Source organism: Eptatretus burgeri, chromosome 3 (genome assembly GCF_056783735.1).
Source record: "Eptatretus burgeri isolate ZD-2024b chromosome 3, Ebu_testis_v1, whole genome shotgun sequence".
Classification (NCBI taxonomy): domain Eukaryota; kingdom Metazoa; phylum Chordata; class Myxini; order Myxiniformes; family Myxinidae; genus Eptatretus; species Eptatretus burgeri.
Genome location: NC_140963.1, coordinates 108,923,218 through 108,948,607, shown reverse-complemented (window position 1 = coordinate 108,948,607; position 25,390 = coordinate 108,923,218). Strand labels below are relative to the sequence as shown.

The 25,390-nt window shown below is 43.2% G+C and overlaps 1 pseudogene across 1 annotated transcript in view; it reads left to right on the top strand.

The window, feature by feature from the left end:
- Positions 1–25,390, top strand: part of LOC147030672 (NFX1-type zinc finger-containing protein 1-like) — a 141,163-nt pseudogene that overhangs the window by 88,150 nt on the left and 27,623 nt on the right. The window contains exons 9-10 of the transcript XR_015056470.1: positions 2,911–3,071; positions 10,451–10,620. The product of XR_015056470.1 is annotated as an NFX1-type zinc finger-containing protein 1-like (transcript). The remainder of the gene's footprint in view (positions 1–2,910; positions 3,072–10,450; positions 10,621–25,390) is intronic.

Below are 25,390 nucleotides of genomic sequence, written 5' to 3'. Positions count from 1 at the left end.
AACGTGTCCTGTCATTGGTTGGTAAATAAATGGCCATAATTTGGGAAGCAATTGTCCGATTAATATAAAACCTTGAAAAGGTACATCCACAGGTCCCCAGCAATATACCTGGCAAGTTTCAATTAGATCGGACCAGTGGTTGTTGAGAGACAGCAGTCACACACACACACACACACACACACACACACACACACACACACACACACACACACACACACACACACACACACACACACACACACACACACACACACACACACACACACACACACACATACACACACACACATTGCTGTAATTATAGATAGATATGCCACAACAGTCTCTTGAAAGTTGGGGTTTGTTCTAACTGTTCACTTTCGCTGGAGTCAAGCTCAGCTGTCAGAAAGACATCAACGCCAAGGCTATGGTGTATAATATATTTGGGTCCATTATTGATTCATTCTATTTCTAACTCATGAGTGACCAGAGGGTTAAAAATGATTATATGAAGTCACAGACGAATCAAACTTTACATTATTTTAAGCATCGAACAAGAAAATGAAAATCCACAAATAAATCTGTCTGGTGGAGTCTGTCAGTGTGAACTGCCGGGCAGGCAGTCCTGCCACTTGTACACGAAATAGGCCATTTTCTGGCACTTGCAAGTGGCTCAAATTTATATGGCTCAGGGCCAGAAACTCCATAGTATAAATTCCCATCATCCTCCGACTCGTGCTCGGCAATATCGGAATGAAAACACTCAATTTCATCGCCGCTGAAATCACTCTCTGATTCGCATCTCGCCATTGTTCACACGCTGTTTCCGAATGTTCACGAAGTTTTCGGAGAACGTGACGTCATAGCATCTTCGGTAACTTCCGGACTGTTTTTCGAACAAAACAGACAAAACAAAAGTTTTGACTTAAAAGTTAATTTTAGCATATTTTGAGTTTCAAATGTAAGAAAATAATTGACCAACGATTATTAATGTGCTTACAACCTTCGAATCACACGGTCATCAGCGACCCAAAACCTGCTCTTTAATTTCCATTCCCATATTTATATATTCTGTGACCAATGACCCCAGGTACTTGAAGCTACTCAATTTTTTCCAGATCTTCACCCAAAATCTTCACACCCTCACCCTGATCCTCTTTCCTCAGCTCAAGTTGACAATATATATATATATATATATATATATATATATATATATATATATATATATATTAGGACAATATATATATATTAGGACTTTACATTAACTTCTGTATTTGTCAAGGTGCCCTACCGGGCACCCGTTTTTCTTCTGCCACCGAAGGTGAGGGAGGTTGTGTTTTCACCCCTCTCTCTGTCTGTCTGTCTGTGTGCAGGATATCTCAAAAAGTTGTGGACGGATCCAAATTAAATTTGGTGGGCAGGTTGGGTGTGTGACAAGAATGAACTAGTTAGATTTTGGTGACGATCCGGATCTGGAGACCACTACTAGAATTTTAAAGTGATTCTTCACCAAAGGGAGATAGGGCCAAAAACAATATATAGCATGATATCTCGAAAAGTTGTGGACGGATTCGGCCGAAACTTGGTGTACAAGTTGGGTGTGTGACACGGAAGAATTGATTCGAATTTGGTGAAGATCCGATTCTGGATCTGGATACGAGAATAATTTAATTCTTAAAGTGATTCTTCACCATTGAGAGATCGGGCCAAAAACGACATATAGCATGATATTTCAAAAATGTAATGGGCCCGATATGCTCTCGTGGATCAGGCGATACGTGGCAGATGTATGCACTCCACCGAGTGCGTTCTCGTTTGAAATTGTGATTCTTTTTTGGGTGCCTGAAAAATATAAAAATAAAATGAATAAATATATAGAAAAGTGTAAATCTTATTTTCTATGATATTCAAGTTTAAAAAAATGGATATTTATGCATCCACAGATCATTGAAAAATCCAAAACGTCAATCAGGTTTTGTTTAATAGGGTGAGACAAAATGTTAACTTCTTAAAGAACAGGAAGGTATTTATTTGGTTTGAACTTCATATTCACTATGTTTGAAGGACACAGCCCTTGCACTGATCTCAAGTGTCTTCGCATTGGCGCACTCACAGTGATATTTCGTAGTCATTGTGCCTTTCCTGAAGTTTGTTGACCGAGTGAAGAAAAGCCCCAATCTATCCGCGAGTGCTAGATAGCTCCTACATCATCACAGAACATTTTATCATTCTCTACTTCGTATTCAAGCTACTGGAATTTGTCTTTCAATGCTGCCTGTAACTTTCTTTCCCGTCTATTTTCATAATCACTCTGCCTCTTGGGATGGGAAGTCTCACAATCGAATCGGACCGGACCCAATCGGTGTGATTGATCGGAAAAATCAAACATACTTTGTAACGTTACTGGTAGAGGCACCAGTTGAGCTTGCTGCTGATGTGTAGGCCGAACTTGAGGGCACCTTTTCTTGGTGACCCCCCCCCCCTCCATCAACTTGTCCTCATGCTGCATCAGCAACTCTCTCCTCTTGACTTTCTGCCCAAATCTCCATACTTGGCATTTTCGCAGGTGTGAAGCCGAATTGAGCCTTTTCTGACTCGTACTTCTAATGTCTTTTGACTCGTACTTCTGTATTATTGAATTTTGAAATAAAATTATTATTTCATTTAAATTGAAGTATACCTGAACACTTTGAGGGGTAATGTGTTGTATGAACTCTCTTGTTTTGTGTTATGTTTGTTGTGGAATTAAGACTTTCTTCTTCGTTCATACGCAGCACAAGGAAGGGGGGAGCTAATGGAAATACTTGATATTTGCTAACGTGGAGATTCGGCAAAATATTGTTCGCATATATCAGTCCCAACATGTTAAGAAAGTATTATGTATTTTGATAGCTTGGGTGCACTGAACAACTTTGTTTGAATATTAAGCAGGGATCCCAAGAAGCTATCCTGATCTACACAAGGAGACTGTGCAAATGCTTGAGGAAACAGATGTGCTGCAAAATGAACAAATGGCAGAGGACTATTTTGAGGACAGAGTTTCCATGCTGCAAGATTTTTCAGAAATATTGGGTGCTCATCATCAAAATGTGGTAAGGATGAGAGATGTTCTTTTTTATATATTTTATTTAAAATTTTAACTGTACAGAATGGCCTCAGTTCCAGATTCTTCCTTGTCTCTACAAATTTAATATTTGTTTTTGTGTTGTCATTTGTTGTGCTAAACAGTAAGTCATATCCTAAATCATACGAAGACCCATGTATGGGAACTTCAATTTTATTGGCCAGAAACACCTGGGAACCCCCCCCCTCCCCCAGTGGCCTGACCCTGGGTACTATCACCACGTTTTTTTTTTGTTGTTTTTTTTTTCCTAATGTACATATTTTTTTAAACACTTCAATGCTCCAGTGAATCTTCTTTTCCTTCTTGCAAATTAATCCCCATCGTGTCCCACAGTACCCACATCTCATTGACAGGCAGACAGCAGCAGCATTACTGCTGATTATAGAATTGAATGGATGCTGGTCTGATAAATCGAACATGTCCTTCAATCTGAGAAAATATTATTCTCACTCTTTCACTCCAGCAGGATCATCAGATAGATCTACCTAGCTAATCTCAAAGACAGCCACTGGAAAAGGTTCAGTCTCTTGAACTTCAAAGCCTCACCATCAGCCATGACCTCCCCTGGGCTGACAATATAGCAAGGCTGGCCTTCAAGGGCAGCAGATTATATAGAAAAGCTGGGCACCTTCCCTTTTGGCTAGTCTTTCCTTGAAAACCAACCCCTCATAAGCTACAAGGCATTTGTCCGTAGCCAAATGGAGTAGTGCTCTCCCCTGTGGTCCGGCACCCCAGCTTTCCATACGTCTCTCCTGCATTCCACGCAATCTAAAGTTCTCAGCATTATTGGAATCTTTGACAATGAGAGTTAATCGCATGGTTTATTTGTTTAAATCGCAGGCAGGTCAGTGGCCTCTCAGGTGTTTTTACCACATCCCCTCCTGATCAAGCTTCCCTTGCTCTCTCAGTGCTCTGACCCTCCCCAACCACTCCAGGATGTACATGTTCTTGCACTAACCATCTTATGGTTAAATTTCCAAAATTCATGCTCGCTGCACACCTCAAATCTTTTATTCTTTACTTCTTGCGTCTGTGGAACTGTCACTGAGGCTATTCTCTCTTACTTTTCCTTACAGGGCTTCAAGCAGGTGGTGCACTTATACGTTATGTCATCCCCCATTCTTTCCCACATTCTTTTTTTGAACTGCCATTTACCCATATGCCTGGTGTTGGCTCAATGGTTAGGGTGGTGGGCTTGGGATCCGAGGATCCTGAGTTCAAACCCCACTCAGCTGTTGAATTAATACCAGGTGGGGTTGACTCTGCCTGTCATACTTCCGAGGTCGGCAAAATGAGTGCCAGCTTGCTGGTATACTGTGTCGGAGTGGCGACCCATCCAGGATTGTGTCCAATGGCCAAGGAGACTGCTTTGGCAGCACCATGCTTTGCACAGAGTATGGCCCAATGGATGGATGGATGGATGGATGGATGGATTTACCCATCCTGTCCCAACCCTCTTCTTTGTCAATGGCTGTATTATCTCCCCTCATCGGTCCTGTTTTCCTGTCCCCTTGCATATGTTGTCCAATTGTTTCTCTGCTTTTGGGTTATACATCCTATCACCTTACTTTTCCATGAGCCTCAATTTTGGAGAGAGAGAGAGAGAGAGAGAGAGAGAGAGAGAGAGAAAGAAAGAGAGAGAGAGAGAGAGAGAGAGAGAGAGAGAGAGAGAGAGAGAGAGAGAGAGAGAGAGAGAGAGAGAGAGAGAGAGAGAGAGAGAGAGAGAGAGAGAGAGAGAGAGAGAGAGAGAGAGAGAGAGAGAGAGAGAGAGAGAGAGAGAGAGAGAGAGAGAGAGAGAGAGAGAGAGAGAGAGAGAGAGAGAGAGAGAGAGAGAGAGAGAGAGAGAGAGAGAGAAAGAAAGAAAAAAAAAAAAAAAAAAAAAAAAAAGCTGAGAACTAGAACATATGGTGAATGTTTTTTTTTTCTTTCTTGAAGTGGGATGTTGGAGGCTTTCATCACCCATTATTTTCTAGTCTGTTGCCTCTGCCATAGAAGGTGGACGGAGATTATGTTTTCACCCCTGTCTATCTGTCTTGTCTGTCTTTGTTTTTCTGTGAGCAGGATATCTCAAAATGTTTTGGACAGATTCGGATGAAATTTGGTGGGATGGTTAGGTGTGTGACTAGAACATGCCAATTAGATTTTTGTTTAGGTTTGGATGCAGATCCGGCCTATCAGTGAGATACAAAATGTAAACTGTTCAGTCTGGCGGAGGTATGCGCTCCACCGAGTGCCATACTACTTTGACTTTGTATTCCATAACATAACATGTGAAAACATAATATGGAATAGGCAAAGCCGAGAAGCGAACGTAGAATTCTTCTTACATTCGATGCTGCAATTTCCGGTTACTTCGGCCTGGATTCGGGATCAGTGATCAAATAATGTAAATCACGATTAAAAATTATTTTTTGATGATGCGGGAGATATCTTTATTATAAAATTATGTGGACTTAAAACTGCTAGAGTATTTACTCTCTTGTTTTGTTGTTAATTTTTTAGTCATAAAGGTGTGATTGGGTATACTATAGATCAAATTAATTATTTGTACATTTCTATAACAGTGAGAACACTACTGCATATTACCTCAACATTACCTTCACAACAACGACACCACCGAGAACAGGATCTCATCTGAAAAAAAATTCCCTCAACATTACCTTCACAACGACAACTACACCACCGAGAACAGGACCTCATCTGAAAAAAAAAAATTCCCTCAACATTACCTTCACAACGACAACTACACCGCCTAGAATAGGATCTCATTTAAAAAAAATTAACATTACCTCAACATTACACCTCAACATTACCTTCACAACAACAACTACACCGCCTAGAACAGGATCTCATCTGAAAAAAAATTCCCTCAACATTACCTTCACAACGACAACTACACCACCGAGAACAGGACCTCATCTGAAAAAAAAAAAATTCCCTCAATATTACCTTCACAATGACAACTACACCACCTAGAACAGGAAGTCATCTAAAAAAATGAATATTACCTCAACATTATACCTCAACATTACCTTCACATCGACAACTACACCGCCGAGAACAGGATCTCATCTAAAAAAATTAATATTACCTCAACATTATATCTCAACATTACCTTCACAACAACAACTACACCGCTGAGAACAGGATCTCATCTAAAAAAAAAAAAAATCATCAGCATTACCTTCACAACGACAACTACACCGCCTAGAACAGGATCTCATTTTAAAAAATTAACATTACCTCAACATGAAACCTCAACATTACCATCACAACAACAACTACACTGCCTAGAACAGGATCTCATCTGAAAAAAAAATTCCCTCAACATTACCTTCACAATGACAACTACACTGCCTAGAACAGGATCTCATCTAAAAAAAATATATTACCTCAACATTACCTTCACAACAACTACACCACCTAGAACAGGGTCTCATCTAAAAAAAATTAACATTACCTCAACATTACCTTCACAACAACTACTACACCGCATAGAACAGGATTTCATCTAAAAAAATTAATATTACCTCAACATTACCTTTAGAGTGTACCAGGTGCGGTGGGACGCAAGAAGCACGCGGGCCAGCATCTACTTCGCTTTATTGCGCGACCAGAAGCACACTCTTCCCACCCCTAGCGGGCGAGGCATGATATACGAAAACCCAATCACGTGACACAGCACACTCCTCCCCTCGTAAAATGACCCGTCACATAATGAACTGATAATCACAACATGACCTTCGGAAACCCATCAACACTCATAATCCTCCAAGTACCGCGGCCGCACCCTGACCCGCCTCGGACGGGCAGCGCCACCAGACAGCCCAGGCTCAGACGCCTCCCGGCCCGGTCGAGGTGACACCCTCGCCGGACTCGCACTTTCCGCAACACCAGCTATCCCCGACTGCCCAGCCTGCTCGACGTCCCCGGGTAGGACGGCATCAGGCGAAGCCCCCCTCGGCGCCGGCCCAGCCAGCCCCGGCGATACAACGTCAGGTGCCGGCGACACTACCGGTGGGGGTCCCGCCTCGTTCGGCTCGGGGAGGTGTGGGGGGTGACGCTGAACAGCGATCATGCATCTGGTCCACGTGCCGCTTCCACACATCCCCACCATCAGTCCGCACCATGCAATTCGCCGGCCCCAGCACCACAGAGACCACCGCCGGCACCCATTTGGAACCGTGGAAATAATCGCGCACCATTACCCGCTGCCCCACCTCGAAGCTGCGCAGCCGCGTCGGACGCGACATCGCCCCACTCCCCGACCCTCCAGGTCGTAGCAAATCCAGCCTGGACTGCAAAGCCCGTCCATAGAGACGAATGGCCGGCGAATCACCCGTGACAGGATGAACTGCGTTCCTGTAATGGAGCAAAAAGACATCGACCACCGCCTGCACAGGTGCAACACCCCCCCTGCGCAAAGCCCGCTTCAACATCTTGACAAACGACTCAGCTTGGCCATTCGTCTCAGGATGATACGGTGCAGACCTTAGATGTCGAATACCATTCTGGCGCATAAACTCATCAAATACACCCGCGATGAACTGCGGACCATTATCAGAGACCAGGATCTCCGGCAACCCTTTATTAGCAAAGATCGTCTGCAGCTTCTCTACTGTAATGTTTGCTGAAGTATGCTGCATTACTACAACCTCCGGCCATTTAGAGAATGCATCAATCACAATCAAAAACATCTTGCCATTAACCGGTCCCGCAAAATCTACATGGGCCCTCTGCCAAGCTCGGTCTGGCACAGGCCAGAGACCCGAAGCTCGACGCGGGTTATCAGCATCTGTCTGGCACGTGGCGCAATGCTTAACCAACTGCTCAATGTCTTTGTCCAACCCCGGCCACCACAACAGGCTACGAGCAAGACTCTTGGTCTTCACGATGCCAAGGTGACTGACATGCAGTTCTTCCAAACACCGCTGCCTGAATCTCGGTGGAATCACGGTCCTCATTCCCCACATTACGCACCGTTGGACCAATGACAGCTCCGCTGCGTGTGACGTGAAAGGTTGAAATGCCGGTGTCGAAGGCAGATCGCTCCAATTCCCCGTAGAAATCGCCTGGACGACACGGGCAAGCACCGGATCACGAGCCGATTCCACCGCGACCTGCCTGGCCGTGACCGGCCCGCTTTGGACCTGGTCCAGCGCGAACACATCGACCCGGTCGCCCAACTCAGATGCAGCTGGACCCTCCGCACACGGCAAGATATGAGAGCCCGTCGCAGTTAGCATGCTTCTCGGTGCTTCGAAACTGAATATCATAATCGTAAGCACCCAGAAACAGACACCGCCGCTGTATTCGCGCGGCTGCTACCACCGGCACCCCGTGTTCGGGTCTCAGGATGAATTGAAGCGGTTTGTGATCCGTCTGTAAAGTGAAATGCCGCCCCAGCAGATATTGATGAAACCTCCGCACACCCCAGACGAGGCTGAGAGCCTCACGCTCAATCTGGGCATATCCGCGCTCTGCTGTGGACAGGGTCCAGGATGCAAAACAAACAGGCCGCTCGGAACCATCGTCCATCCTGTGGGAGAGCACTGCCCCGATGCCATATGCAGAGCTGTCGCATGCCAATAGGAGCGGACGCGCAGGCTCGTAGTGCACGAGGACTGTATCCTCTGTGAGCAGCCGCTTGACGCGGTCGAACGACGCCTGGTGTGCAGGCCCCCAAGCCCAGCGCTCGTCCTTCTTGAGCAACCGCGTTAACGGCGCAAGTTGTGAGCTGAGCCCGCGCATGAACCTTTGGTAATACTGGGCCATGCCAATGAACGAGCGCAGCTGCGTCTTGTCGCGAGGCGGTGGCATGCGCTGAATCGCCTCCACCTTCCGAGGACCTTTCAACAGCCCCTCCGGTGTGATGATCTGCCCGAGGTATTCCAAGCGCTGCTTGAAGAACGCGCACTTGTCCCTGTTTAAGCGCAGGCCGCACGCTTCTAGCTTTGTCAGCACTCGGGCAATGTTCGCAAGATGCTCGTCCGCCGTTTTCCCTGCAATGAGCACATCGTCCAGGTAGGTCTGAGCGGGCAGGCCAATGCAAACCTGATCCATAGCTTTCTGCCACAAAGCTGGGGCCGAAGCAATCCCAAAACAGAGTCGGGTATATCGATAGAGTCCTTGACACGTGTTGATTGTTAAAAGCTCGCTACTCCCGGGATCCATCGGCAGGTGAAAATATGCATCACGCAGGTCTAGCTTCGTGAAGTATTGACTCCCCGCCAATCGCGCATATATCTCATCGATTGACGGCAGTGGATATTGCTCCACGCTGAGCCCCGGGTTAACCGTGGATTTGAAGTCCCCGCACAATCGGACGTCTCCATTCCGTTTCAGCACCGTGACAACCGGGGTGGCCCAATCACGTGACACAGCACAACCTTCACAACAACAACTACACTGCCTAGAACAGGATCTCATCTGAAAAAAAAAATCCTCAACATTACTTTCACAACGACAACTACACTGCCTCGAACAGGATCTCATCTAAAAAAATAAATATTACCTCAACATTATACCTCAACATTACCTTCACAATGACAACTACACCGCATAGAACAGGATCTCATCTAAAAAAATAAATATTACCTCAACATTATACCTCAACATTACCTTCACAACAACAACTACACCGCATAGAACAGGATCTCATCTAAAAAAATAAATATTACCTCAACATTACCTTCACAACAACAACTACACTGCCTAGAACAGGATCTCATCTGAAAAAAAAAATCCTCAACATTACCTTCACAACGACAACTACACCGCCTAGAACAGAATCTCATCTAAAAAAATTAATATTACCTTAACATTATACCTCAACATTACCTTCACAACAACAACTACACCGCCTAGAACAGGATCTCATCTAAAAAAATAAATACTAGAAGTGAACGTAGAATTCTTCTTGCATTCGCTTCTGACTTTACCTATAACTTGTTCACAACTGTATACATACGCAAGTTCCGGTTACTTCGGCCTGGATTCGGAATCGGCGATCAAATAATGTAAATCACGATTAAAAATTATTTTTTGATGATGCGGGAGATATCTTGATTAAAATCAGTGGAGGAATTATACACCATGTCTGATATTTGGGTCTTTCATGTCTCCGACGATGCCTTTATATCCCGGCATGCATCATTCCCCGTGACAAAAACCGGAAGCAAAAGGGTCATCGCCAACGACACGGACTCCAAATTGCCGGGGTATTGTGTTGTTGTTGTTGTTGTTGTTGTTGTTTCCTATTCTCTCATGTGCAAGCATTAAGTATGAAGCTCACTACGTTTGCTATAAATTCTCATGTTGAGATCTCTTTTTTCGTTCATTTTGTAGAATTTGACACGCAAATCAAAGATGTGTGTGAGAACATTTGACACACTCAAAGATGAGGAGAACATAGTGTGTGAGGCCCTTAAAAAGGCAAAGCCACTGACACTGCGAGAACAATATAGAGTGTGGAACATCTGGCAGTTGAGCTATTTGAACAGGTGGAGACTTTACAGGTGAGATTTTAAATAGTTGATTTATTGTGCCTTTCACCATTTACTGAATACCTGCAATACTTTTTACAAACGATGAGAGAATGTGAGCAAGATAAGTGTCCCACTACCCTGCTATTGGTGTATTTCCCCGCTTTCCCTGTTGTTCTATGTTGTCGTGCTTCTACAAGCCTTGACTTTGAATACAAACTTTATTTTTAAAGCACTACCTGCGACAAGAGATTAAAAAAAAAAAAACAGTTCCTCAGTTTTACTTTCCCATTGTATACAACAAAAATGAACTTCTGATTGAGAAGCATAATTGTATATTTATTACTTCAGTCATGCACAGTTCAGTCAATGACGACCTCCACCTTGTACATGTATACTGCACATGTGCAGTGTGCCAGCACTCACAGCCACCAGGTCGCATACCATTCTCCACTAAGGTGAAAAGAGTGTCCACTCTTCAGACAACATAGAACTCACCATGTCCAAGTGGCAAGCACCAGTCTTACCAACGGAAACACAATTTTATTCAAACCATGTCATCGACATTCGTGCCTCATCAGGGAAACTTGGCCCCTGTGCACGTCCCGACCCAATAGAATGATTTTATGATTTAAATATCATTTCACTTGGATTATTTTAACTTCGTCAACGATTGTAAATTGTTTCATGACTTCATCAATGATTGTAAATTATATCACGACAACAATTATTGGAGTTAATAAGTGAGATGTGTCGTTTTCCCCAGTGTCCTACCTCCTTTCTGCTTCCAGTGTCTGCTTCTACAAGACATTTGTAGTGTCTTCCTTTCCTTTCTAATTCCCTAGCGTGCCACCTCGTTCCTGATTCACCACCTTCCATCCTGATTATTCAGTGCCTAGAGAAAGTCCACACGCCCTTTCATAATTTTCACCTTTTGTTGACTTATAACCTGGCATTAAATTGCAATAAAAGCCTTTTACCACCTTTATTTACATGTCGTAACAAACAACTTCCAAGTGAAAAACAAATTCCACAAATTTCAGAAAATTAATTAAAAACTACAAAGCTGGAATATCTCGGTTGGATAAGTGTCCACTTCCTGAATTAATACTTGGTGGAAGCACCTTTGACAGCAATTGCAGCTGTGAGTCTGTTGGGATAGGTCTCTACCACTTTTCCCACATTGATTGGGCAATATTTGCCCATTCTTCTGCACAAAACTGTTCAAGTTCAGTCAAGTTGCATGGAGAGTGTTGGTGGACAGCAATCTTCAAGTTTTGCCACAGATTTTCAATTGGATTTAGGTCGGGGCTCTGACTGGGCCATTCAAGGACATTTATCTTTTTGTTCCTTAGCCACTCCAGTGTAGCTCTGGCTGTTGTCAACCAGAGTTGTTGTCTGGCAACATGACAACAACACGGGTTGTTGTCATGCTGAAAGGTGAACTTCTGTCCCGATTTCAGCTTTCTTGCAGAGGGCAGCAGGTTTTCCGCTTGGATTTTTCCATATTTTGCTTAATCCATTCTCCCTTCTATCCTGATTAAGTGCCCCAGTCCCTGCTGTTGAGAAACATCCCTAAAACTTGATGCCACCACCATGTTTCACAGTAGGGGTGGTGTTCTTTGGATGATGTGCTGTGTTCAGTTTGCACCAAACGAAAAGTTTTGCATTTAGGCCAAAAAGTCCCATCTTGGTTTTGTCAGACCACAAAACTTTTTGCCGCATGGCTTCACGATATCTGGAGTGTTTTTTTGCATACCTCAAATGGGACTCAAGGTGGGCTTTTTTGAGTAAGGCCTTCCTTCTTACCACCCTATCGTACAGGCCAGACTTGTGGAATACTTGGCATATTGTTGTCACGTGCACACAGTGACCAGTCTTTGCCATAAAGGCATGTAGCTCTTTCAAAGTTGCCATTGGCCTCTTGGTGATCTCTCTAATCACTCTCCTCCTTGCTTGGTCATCCAGTTTGGAGGGATGGCCTGATCTAGGCAGTGTCTTGGTGGTACCATATGCCTTCCACTTCTTAATGATTGTCTTCACTGTGCTGCTAGGGATATTCAAAGCCTTTGAAATATTTTATGCACATCCACTGATCTGTGTCTTTCCCCAACTTTCATTTGAAAACTCATTGGGGCTCATGGTTGAGTCTTTGCTGTAAATTGCTCTACCAAGCAGAGGAAACCTACAGGAACAGCTGATTTTATGCAGAAATAATCAGAATCAAAACAATTTAACACAGGTGGAAGCCAATTAACTTTATGTGTGATTTTTATGGTGATTTGTTGTACTTGAGTTAATTTATAATTGCTATTATACGGGGTGGACACTTATCCACTCAAATATTCTAGTTTTGTATCTTTAATTAATTTTCTGCAATTTATACAATTTATATTTCATTTGGAAGTTGTGGGTTACGATGTGTAAATAAAGGAGGAAAAGGTCTGATTTAATGCTATTTAATTACAGGCTGTAAGGCAACAAAAGGTTAAAATTTTGAAAGGGGGTGTAGACTTTCTATACGCATTGTATATTTCATTTTAACGTACATCCATACTAATAACTAGGTGTGTGTGTGTGTGTGTGTGTGTGTGTGTGTGTGTGTGTGTGTGTGTGTGTGTGTGTGTGTGTGTGTGTGTGTGTGTGTCCTCCATAACTGCAAAATCATAAATCCTAGAAGTTTGAAACTTCGCATGCATATGAAGGAAACTCCAAGGAAGTGTATGAGTGAAAATTGGATGTTTGGGTTAATTAAAGCACCCCTTTTGAAGATGATTAACGGCCGGCCTTATTTAATTGCATCCTTCACCAGGCGCATCCTCGGTCACCGCTCTCTATGGGGTCTTCAGGCGTATCCTGGGTAACCTCGCTGTGGTCTGAAGCCGCCATGTTTTTTGGCCTGCTCAACCATGCCTTGACTTCGAACAGGCCGTAACGATTTCTTAACGATTAAGTTTTCTTTTCACTGTTCTCACTCATATTATCGAATGCCTGTTCATCATAGCTATGAATCGCTGTATACATTGCTTTTGTAAGGACTATAGTTTTCAAATTATGAGCTTGGAACGATTTTATACATTATATGATGCAATTTTCCACGATGTACTCTCACAGATTAATCACGGATTAATGTATATCATCAAAATATTATTTCAGCTTTGATTATCATCCAGACTAAACAAGTGTGGAAATCTGGAGTGAAATCTGATAATTTAAAGAAGTAAAGTGTCGTATAACTAAGCCTATATACCTTTTTAGTTTAGGCAATCAAGGCTATGGTACCTTCTTCTCCATATATACACAAGACAATGTGAAATTTCCAAAACATTAAACTCATCTTTATCTACTGTTTAGAGAATTATATTGCATGAACAAAACATTTAGGAATGCTAAAATTAACCAGCTTCATTGAGCTATATGATTTAACCTGTCCCCCAGAGGTATTGCTTATCCATAAGATCTGCCAGATCTATGTCTCTATTTTTGAGATTTCGCGAGATGCTCCACAGGGAATCTAAACAAATCTGGTGAAAAACGAAAATTTTAAAATACAGTTATGAAGACCGGTTTTAAAAGTTAAAGGGTTCCCATATGGTATGCATTCACAGCCAAGCCAGCCATTCCTTATCAACCATTTAATTTGAGTGCTTGTTTGAGTTCTTAAGCCACTTGCCGAACACTCTGCAATCAATTGTGGTACCATGTCACGTCATTCAGAGCGAGTGGTTCATGCGCCATCGTCCTGAGCGAGTGGTTCGTACACCGTCGTCCTGAGTGAGTGGTTCGTGCTGCGTTGGTTGTCCTGAGCAAGTGGTTTGTGCTGCGTCATCCTGAGTGAGTGGTTCATGCTCCATCGTCCTGAGCATGTGGTTCATGTTCCGTCATCCTGAGCAAGAGGTTCATGCTTCGTTGTCCTGAGCGAGTGCTTCGTGCTCCATCGTCCTGAGCGAGCAAGTTGAAAATAACACTCAATTACCAAGCCAAATTTTCCACCCATCACACAATTGTTTGTGAACATCTCCCTGAAACATCGATATAAATGTAACGTTGTTTCTTGGTGATAGTACCTTTGGGTTACAATACATCCTGTAGCCAGTAATCACACTGAATCCAACTTGCCGATTCCCGAAAAATTGCCGATATTGTCCAAGCACTGGTGTGTGTGTGTGTGTGTGTGTGTGTGTGTGTGTGTGTGTGTGTGTGTGTGTGTGTGTGTGTGTGTGTGTGTGTGTGCGCGTGTTTGTGTGTGCGCGTGCGCTCATAAAGCATAATGTATTCTTTCTGCTAACTCCCTTACCCCTACCTTTCTTTTTCCCTTTGTCCCATCTTTGCTTGACACCCTTCCGTTAGAGTACAGCACCCTCATCCCACATCTGTCTGTCTATCTGTCTGTCTCTGGACATATCCAAATGGTGGTTTTGTCTGGACGGGAGTTTATCTCTGGACATGTCCGGACGGGAGTTTATTTCTGGACATGTCCGGACTGGAGTTTATCTCTGTACAGCTTGGTTCCAGGTGCGTCCAGGCAGTGTTTGTCTTCAAATGTATCCGGGCGGTGTTTGTCTCTGTGCTGTATTTACAGTATGACCGGCAGAAAATGGATTTCAGACATTACTTTGTTTCCATCTTCACTGTTATTCTGTGCAGAATCATTTTAATGAGACAGTATGAATCATAAATAATGCTCCACCGCATGTCAGCCTTCCCTTCCTCTCACATCTTGCTGCCTTTTCTTCCCCCGCCTTCCCTTCCCCCACCCCTCCTCGCTTCCACACCACTCTTCGCTACCACACTCCTCCTTGCTCCCCCTCCCTCCTCTCTATTTTCCCCTCCACCTCTTCACTCCCACCCTTCTCTCTCCCCCACCCCTCTCTTTTCCTCCCTCTTTTGCTCTCCCCCCCCCCACACTAAATATTCCCATCAGCGAAGCGACGGGTGGTATTTGCTAGTAATTAATATACAAATAAATAATTAAAATCTCCTTTCCCGTTCCACATTGAATGCTTTAGTTCTACATGTAAACCATTTAAACACAAGTTGATGTTACTGACTAGTCTCATGTACATATATTCAAGTCGGTTAACTAAATATGAGAAGTATATTTTACATAATTTTCTTGTTTTGCTGTGAACAAAGCAAAACATTGATGAATCTGTCAAATAAAACTTGAGTCAAACAGCTTTGCAGAACATGCATTATAAAAAATGAATCCCTGTGTCTGGATTCCTTGAACTTGTACTCCAAGGTTTAATAAGTAAATGTGGGACTTGACAAGTTGGAGTAATACTACACTGATTTGAGACTTGCTTGAGACTGCTAAAGTGTGTTGGTGACATCTCTGGTGAGAGGATGTTTGATTGGGAGTTTCTAATTACTGTTGTGGAATCGAGCAGAGATCAGTACTTGATCAAAATAAAGACCAATTACTGCACCGTAGTCCCAAGAAGAAAGCCAGACATAAGACACACACACACACACACACACACACACACACACACACACACACACACACACACACACACACACACACACACACACACACACACACACACAAACACCCCACACATCCATACACTACATATATTTATATATTGTTGCGGAAATGGCCCTTATTATGCTATTAAATATTGGATTAGCCCAGATCCCCCATTAAATGCATGTTTAGCCAGGCTGTTCAGTAAAATGGATGTTACATGTGTGTCGGGAGGTGTAAGAGGCTGTTTATTGTTCGTGCGCTGGTGCTGGACCGAGAGCTTCTTCCTCTCTCCAGACGAGGCCCCGCCCAATCGGCTGGGAGTGAGTGGCCTGGAGAAGGAAGTGAAACTAAGGGAGGAGCCTGGGGGCTTCAAGGCGAGCGAACGAAGGAAAGACAGGGTGGATCTGGGATGTGAGTGCCGTGGTGGCGCCGATCGGCTGTACATGGGACGGCTGTGTCCATTCTCGTTAGGAACGAGCTGAAAGAAAGGCAGGGAAGGGACTGCATGAGGTCTGTCTGCCATCTGCGATCGGCAGAAGCTGAACCTGAGTGCGCCGAGTCTGCGATCGGCAGAAGCTGAACCTGAGGGTCGAGTCTGCCATCGGCCGAGAAAGAAAAGCTGAACCTTGTGAGAAACCAGCTGAGACCCACCATCGATCTGACGGTCTTATGTCGTCGACATTGTGTGGGGTCAGAATGCGCTGAGGAGGGCGTGCGCAAGCGGTGCCTTGAGAAGGAAGAGTACGGCGCCGCCATCTTGCCACGTGGCGTGCTCGAGCTTGGGGTTTGAATCCGTGGACATCGGCTTGTCACGAGCCACATTCGTGCTTTTGACACTTTCCTCTCGTCCATGAAACATCACCAAGTACTCTGTCTTGTCTGCATGCTGTCCATGTCTTGTCTGCATGTCGTTTAAGGCTTATCCTGTTAGAGTCCCCTTCAAAACCCATAATCCGTAGCTCCCTAGTAAAGAACAGGTTATAGATGAATTATAACATTGCCGTGAATGCTTTGCTTGTGTCGTGTTCCCTGATGCCCCCAATAAATCTGTCTGATTCGTATGAAGTTGCCGCTTTGAATTAATTTGTGCCGTGTCGAGGAAAGATCTGCTCGATTTGGATATAAAAACGAAAATGGTTACAGACTGGTGGACTCCGCTCGGTTACTGACAAAACCAGTCTGTAACCGGGGTATATTCCCCCAGCTGGCAAGGTACAGGTGTATTTTGGTATCATGGTTCGAGACGCGTCACCCGAGAATTGTGCCGAACCAGCCGGCGCTATAACCCCGGAGACGGCTGTGGTGAAGGTGGCGCCGAATCTGTAACATTTGGCTGTCGAGAGTAGGGTGCGAAAACCCAAACTGGTTACGGACAGTGATTGACGCCATCGTCAGAATCCCGCCACCGCTGAATCCTCAACAATATTGTTGCGGGCCGGTGGGGTCGGGTGAGAAGACCACTTGGTGGGGGGAAGCTACGTCGATTCCCACCAGACTCCCCGGAATTGTAAGCCGTTGCTCACGGATAATTCCGTGACACGGCGGGTCACTTAACCGACCGTGGACGCCAATAACTCAACCGCGTGACCAAGGGTCCTCCCGTCTATGGGTGAATCGGGTTACCTAATTAACCACGCGGTTTAACCAAGGAGGAACCACGCCCTCGGTACGCCTTGTCCAAACCGGATCACTACCGAATTGGATCACCTTTCCAGATCGGATGCAGCCGAGCGACACTGTCAAGGACGTACCGGCTAGAAGGAATGGATTGTTGGGAATAAAGACCCGGCAAGACTTATATTCGAACCATGCTGGACCAATGAGGGAAAAGACAAAGGCGAGCTGGGAACATTTCTACAACAATTATTTATTTACAATAAGCGAGGAAAAGCATGTGGCACAACAAAGGTTTATTGAGTATGTAATGCATGGAAAGATGAGAGAGATGTGGGGTGCGGCAATTTTACAAGCAACTTACAAAGCAGACACAGTGCAGACTTGACACGAGATTAACAAAGCAACAATCACAACAATAAAAGATCTTATACAGGCTTACCTAACGGACAGGCGCCAACACTCTCAGACACACACTCAGACAAAGTAAACAATTGTGAAAGGGTCTATTGCAGCCAGGGAGGGAGGGAGTTGAGGTTACAGTTTCTCGGTACCTGAACGTTTCGGGGGAAGGGGTGCTCCATGGTGCGGCACCCGGCAATGGTTGAGTTGTTCGGCCACAACCGTACGTGTGGAGATCGTGTCTGCAGGAGGGGCTCGAGTGGAGAAGAGCCGAGTCCAAAGGGGGGTGAGAGATGAGCAGCAGGCAGGACCAGGTAAGAGGCCATTCGTCGAGATCGTGAGGTTGGAGATAAGGAACAGAAAGCGGGGCCAGACAGGAGGCTTCATCGAGAAGCAAGGGGCGGTTTGACGTCGTGTCAGCGGAGACAAGTGGCAGGAACACTCACTCTCAATGACTCCTCTCCTTCAATTTTCCTTACTCCTTCAATACTCAAAAACCTCTCTCAATTCTCTTTCCAACCAACTTGCAATTCTCTTCCCAACCAATCAACTACATGGAGGTCCACGCTTTTTAGAACCCGGAGGTCGGGAGGAGCCTTGCCGAAACCTGACGTCATTGTCCGAGCTGAGCATTCTGATTGGACCGGCCCTTCACGTGGTCCGCCTTTCTGGGCTGGGTTTCAGCCAGACTCCAGTATGGTCTGCCCACGCCACGCATGTCCGGACTTTGCCAGGTGGATGGTGGTGCAGCTTTAGCGTTTGTCCAGCCGAACGTCGGGATTTTGCCTCTGAAAACGAGTCGCGGGGTAGATGGTGGTACGCTGTAGCCAGCGAAACGAGGGTAGCAAGCGAGATGATGGCACCGTGGATCGTAAAAGAAGGGAATAAAATAAAAGGGGAAAAAATGATTTATTAATCCAGACTAATAGCCCATTGCAACGCACTCCCTGCTGTCCCGCTAGACAAAAGGTAGGGATCTACCTGCACGTATAAATGGAATAACTGACTCAGGACAACTATCTGTTGTATGCATACGGTTCTGAGAACCACATCAATATATATATATATATATATATATATATATATATATATATATATATATATATATATATATATATATATATATATATATATATATATATACACACATGTCAGACACACATATATACATCACACACAAACACCCACACATCCATACATCTCTATTATAATACCAAGCTTGCACACTAAAAACTCGGCTCGCCGTCACACAATCCCTATGAAATTGCTGTGGCACTTAGTGGACATGCCGACAATGTTTGGGAAGTCTTGGCGTTCCATAGTACCACTTGCATTTCGCACAATGCTTATTTTTGTCATTTCCCGTGTACGGTCTGTTGTCTGCTACTAGCTATGTTGTACTGCTGTCCTGTGCATGTGCACGGGTATCGCTAGTACACATATATAAACACCACACACACACACACACACACACACACACACACACACACACACACACACACACACACACACACACACACACACACACACACACACACACACACACACACACACACACACTAGGTGCGTGTAAGTTCTCACAAAAGCTATTTTATTTGAAGTTATAATCTTAACTTATAAGCAATTTAGGGATTTCCCAACTGCCCGGATCATTAGCTTGGCACCGTTTTTAATCAAGGTTTCGATCCTTTCAGCCCAGAACCTCTCCAAACGGTGGATCCACAATACAGTCGCAAGTCCACGTCAGCAGATTACTCAACATCAATGGACCCACAACCCAAAGTTGTGTCCAGACATTCAGTCAGCACAGCAATGCAATAGCCTCAAACAAACTTATTTAATTACACAGCACCTCCATCTAACCACAGACTCAAACTGTCATTAACAACCGGTTTTAACATCCTGCACTGCGTATCTTCTTAGCAACCACCAATAAATTATATTAATACTTATTTATCATGTATTTTATAAATATATATTTTATTGTATTTTCATCTAAATTCCTCCATTATATCATTATGTATAAATATATATATATATATATATATATATATATATATATATATATATATATATATATATATATAATCAATAATATTAATTAAAGAATTTACCTCACTGGAATAATTTATTCATTATTATTACATCAAATGCAATGCAATAGGAACTTGTTCACACTAAAACCAACCAAACTTCAATAAAATGTGACGATGGAGTCGAAAGACATTCTCACAAGACTTGATCAAACAATCAGCCAAATATCCCCTGTTTAACATGATGGAAAAAACCTTTTCATCATGTCCCACAAAATCATCCTTCACTGAACAAATTCTTGTTAATCTTAGTAGCTGAGATGAAAAGACATTGTAGCCCATTTTAATTGGTACATTGCTACCTGGAAAGGTGCACAAGACCACAGGGAAACTGAAATCATCAACTTTATGATATACACTCACACTAAAACCATTCTGTTCAACTCTAACCAACACATCCAGCTATGGAGCAACTGTGCAATCATTACCACTCCTGTTTACAATCAGGCTATCTGGATAAGTCTTGGGGAGCTGCTGTCAAATTTTTTTTATAGTTAACCACACAAATACCATCTATATAACGACATGTGTGAGATTACATTTAGCTAATCCTCATTTTTTTTCTCCTTCATCAGTTTCTGCATGAATGAAAATTCACAGAAAATAAGATAAATGTCCGCTCGTCGGGGGGCTGCAATTCCCAACCATGGGAATACCCTGACCCTGTTGAAACATTATCCCACAAAAAGACACAAAAGTGTGAAATAAAATAAAATTAACAGCATCCTTAAACTTCTGATTTTTAAAACAATGAAAACTTGAGTATTTATTTTTTAGAAAAGAATGCTCTATCAAACTTGACACATAAAAACTTATTAAAAGAGTCAAAACTCTTGTCAATTACTTTGAAGAGTGAGTCCCTCACTCGTACTAAATCCAAATTTGTATCAAGATTTGAAAAATAAAAAACTTCAACTGACTTGATATTGAGGCATCTTATTCTATCAAAGAACTCAAAGGAAGAATTAATGCTCTAGAAAGTGTTAATACCAGAATTATTCTCAATTGCTAAACAATATTTCCTGAACTGTTCCCTCACAACTTGTAAGACTGAGTTAACGATAACCGATAATTGTTTGGTGGAACACTGCCCAGCACCCGCTATAAACCTATACAGTGAGATCCCACTTAAAGTCGCCCTGATTAACGTCGTTTCGTTATAGCGTCGTTTGAAATCCATCACTGTCTTCAGTATAAAACATGTTTTTCACACATGCATCATGAATGCTTTTAAGTTGTATATCTTAAGTTTTACATGCACCACAGGACCTGAGGGCAAAAGTATCTGCACTGCAAATCAAATAATTGCTTGTTATCGGTGTCCTCAAGTCATATTTTATCATGAATATGTAAAGCAGTGGAGTCCAGCTCTCGGTGCAAGAAACACTTTTCAGGAATGTTACTTCTGGGATACTTAACAATTGGCTTTCAACGAAAACGCTTAAAACAAGGTGCACAAATACATCTAAGTAAAGCCAACACATCTCAGCGACATGAACACGTCATGCAACGCCAAATCAAATTTTTTAAAAACCGCATCGCACCATTCGAGTGATGTTACATGTGGTGCTCTATTTCCATTCATCTCCTGCCACCCCTCGCTGTGTCATAGCGTTATCGTGCTTGCTTTTTTTTTCTGTTACAAAGTGATTGCAGTGTTAAATATGGCATCAAAACGCCCAGCTAATGTTAATGTTGCATCTGAAAGCAAAGTGTATCGTAAAAGCATAACACTGGAGCAAAAAATGAAGGTGATAAGGTGCTTAAATTCAGGTGATCGAGCTGTGGATATTGCACGTGATATAGCACTTGCTCCGACCATGGTGAGAACGATTTTTAAACTTGCGGAAAGAATTGGAGCTAGTGGCCGAAATGTGATGCATTGACTGCAACTAAGGTGACACGTAGCAGAAGCAGTGCGATGGAGCAAATGCAGAGACTGTTGTCCGTGTGTATTGAGGACCAAAATGAGCGGAATATGCCCTTGAGCCAGCTGGTTATTATGGAAAAGGCTAAAAGTTTGTTTGAAAAATTAAAACAACAAGAAGGCGACAGTTCAACGGTGGAGAATTTTACAGCGAGCCGAGGTTGGTTCGAGCATTTTTAAGCATCGCAGAAACCCACACAGTGTCAAGATTACTGGCGAGACTGCGAGTGCTGACATGCAGGCAGCGGATGAGTTCTCTACCAACCTGCAGGCGATAACAGAATGCTGCAATAACCCCCCACATCTTGTTTTCAACGTAGATGACACAGGGCTTTTCTGGAAGCGGATGCCATCCCGCACCTTTATTGCAAGCGAAGAAAAGAGTGCTTCGGGATTTAAGGCCACCAAAGATCGCCTTCCACTCTTGCTTGGAGGCAATGCAGCAGGAGATTTTAAATTAAAGCCCTTGCTCGTTTACCATTCTAAAACACCACGAGCAATGAAGGGCTTCTGCTCGACTACCCTGCCTGTCATGTGGCGGTCAAACCGCAAGGCTTGGATGACCAGGGACATTTTTCAGACCTGGTTTGTGCATGATTTTTGTCCAACAGTGAAAACTTATTGTGAAAAACATAACTTTGAAAAGAAAGTGCTGTTACTGTTGGATAATGCACCTGGTCACCCAGTCGACCTCGACTCCTCATCAACTGGCATCAAATTTTAAGTTGTGTTTCTTCCTCCAAACACAACTTCTCTCATACAGCCGATGGATCAGGTCGCCATCGCAGCATTCAAAGCTTACTACCTGCGACACACCTTTTCTCAGCTAATCCGTGACACCGATGGCATGGAAAGCCAATCGAGTTGAGGCTTCTGGCAGTCTTTTAACATCATGAAAGCCATCGAAAATATCACTGAGAAAATACCTGGAGAGAAGTCACAGACCACTGCATGAATGGTGTTTGGAGGAAGTTTGGCCGGAGTGTGTCAAGGACTTCATGGTATTCAAACCCGAGCTACCCACACTGCACAATGAAATCGCCAAGATGGCCAATGAAGTGGGATTCCATGAAGTCACCGCAGGAGATGTTGAGTTGCTAAACTCTCATGGGGAGAGCTTGACCAATGAGGACCTGATAGAGCTCGACCAACAACGGGCTGAAGAAACAACAGAAGAGGACCAATCGGAGAGGGTTTTAACGTGTAAAATTATTTCATCCATCATGAATAAAGTTAATGAGGCTCTAGTTCTTGCATATACAAATACTCCTGACTTGGAGCACAGCACTACAGTGAAAAAGAATGGCGTTGATTCCTTTTTCATGTTACAATGAGCTCTACAAGGAGAAAAAAAAGATGACCAGACAACTTTCTCTCGACTCATTCTTCACTAGAAAAACAGCTTGAATCTGCGTCGGACTCTGAGGGTGACACGGATATCCCCACTACCTCTCCCTCAACCTAACATCCCCTACCGACCACACTGATACCACATCAGAGCAAAGGCATTCAGTGGCATCGACACGACCAACATTAGCTTCGAGATAAGACGAGTGAGTGTTAAATTAACTTTGTTTTTGTTCATTTATTTACAACCTGTGGAATGTTTTTCAGATACAGTATGTATTATTTTAGCATCTATATACTGTATATTAATCCACATTGTGCTATCGCTGATGCGAATGGAAGGTACAATGAAAATTATAACATCGACAGAACACATCCCCCCATTAATACGTGCAAGTTCATGAGAAATTAAACCCCGCTTAACATCGTGTTCTTCTGGAAAGCATCCACAATGCTAAGTGAGGTATACCTGTACTTGTACGGGTTCTTTTGAAGCGTAAGAATCAAGAAATGCTGAGGAATACAAACATTTACCTCTTTACATTTAATACCGAAATTATTAACTAAAACTTCCTGATGCTCAGAGATAATATCTTGGAGCGACTTATGACAAGGAACATGTGTGCTATTTCCTATACTAGTGAAAGTAACTGTGTCAATGCCTAACTCTCTTAATAAAACCTCTATATAAAACTTTTTACAAACCACAAACACAGCATTAAAAAAAACAATTACATCTATGATTTTTGACAGTGGGATTTCGAGTTGCCTTTCCAAATTTACAAAGAACATGAAACTTAGAAGTAAGGTAGATGATGGCATCAAGGAATGATGGAGGGTGGAGTGATCAGATTCGGGATACTTTGATAGATTGGGCAAAAGATTGGCAGAAGCAGTTTAACATGAGGAAATGCTAAGGTGCTGAAGATTGGTGAGGATAAAGTAAATAGGGAGTATAAAATTCAAAGGGAAGTTTTGGATTGTTTGACACAGGACAAGGATCTGGGGATGGTAACTAACAGATACAGGGGGTAAGCAGCAACACAGTATCAGTCAGCCAGAGGTAAAGCTAATTGGGTTTAAGCTTGTTTTCATCGGAGGATAAATTATAAATCAAAAGAGATAGGGCTGAATATAGGAAAGGCGTTTAAGAATTTGATGCATGTAGAATCGCTAATCGTGCGATGTTCACCCGTTCAAAGTTAGTCGACAGTTGTGGAAGAGTGATTATCTAATGCATGATGAAAACCGAATCAGAAGCTTTTAAATAACAAAGAAACTTTTACATGCTGGTAAAGGTATGTTTAACAGTGCGTTTAAGACCTTGAAGCAAGCATTAGGCAAATATGGTATAGTTAGAACTGCAGTTGTACTCTCATATATTTCCTGGCAATTTAAGTTAACCTGAGAATCACTATAGGTTACACTATTGTGGTTTATGTACTGCAGTAAGGATTGCTGGTAACTGAAGTGATTACAGTTCTAACTAGAAGGGCACTTGGAAGAGCGCATACCCCCGCCATGCATTGCCTGCCTGATCCATGACAACATACTGGGCCCAATACATTTTTCAAATATCATGTTATACATTGTTTTTGGCCATCTCTCAATGGTGAAGAATCACTTTAAAAATTAAATAATTCTCGTCTCCAGATCCAGATTCGGATCTTCACCACAATGGAATAATTTCTTCCTTGTCACACACCCGACCTGTCCACCATATTTCGTCAGAATCCGTCCACAACTTTATGAGATATCATGCTATATGTCATTTTTGGCCTGATCTCTCAATGGTGAATAATCATTTAAAAAATTATATTAGGTGGATCTGGATGCGGATCGTCAACCAAAATCGAATCAGTTTGTCCTTGTTACACACCGAACCTGTCCACAAAATTTAATCTGGATCCGTCCACTTTTTGAGATATCCTGCACACAAACAAA